Source organism: Cariama cristata, unplaced genomic scaffold (assembly GCF_000690535.1).
Source record: "Cariama cristata isolate BGI_N322 unplaced genomic scaffold, ASM69053v1 scaffold15063, whole genome shotgun sequence".
Lineage (NCBI taxonomy): Eukaryota > Metazoa > Chordata > Aves > Cariamiformes > Cariamidae > Cariama > Cariama cristata.
Genome location: NW_009610263.1, coordinates 1 through 488, shown reverse-complemented (window position 1 = coordinate 488; position 488 = coordinate 1).

Below are 488 nucleotides of genomic sequence, written 5' to 3'. Positions count from 1 at the left end.
TGGGCAAGGGGCGGGGGGGGGACATGTCCAGGCCAGCCATATCTCCAGCTGATGAAGGGGATATTCCATGCCATATGACATTGTGCTCAGGAGTAAAATTTTGGGGCAGGAAGGAGTGGGAGGAGACATTTGGATTTATGGTATTTGTCTTGCCAAGTGACTGTGAACTATCATTATCTCAATCCATGAGTCTTCTCGCCTTCCTTTTATTTTCTCCCAATCCCACAGAAGAGGGGGGTGAGCGAGAGTCTGGGTGGGTGTTTGGCTGTTAGCCAGCATCTACTAATATTTTATTTCAGGGTGTGCAACAACAATAGCTGGGCATACTGTTTCTTGCTGTCACAGATAAAGGGAACCTACCAGTTCTCCCTCTTCCTATGTGACTCTGTCTCTCAGGTGCAATTTGGACATCTTATTTTGACCCAGTGGTCTGCTGTACCTTTTTATTCAAAAGTTTGCAGGCATAAATAAATTATTATTATTATTAT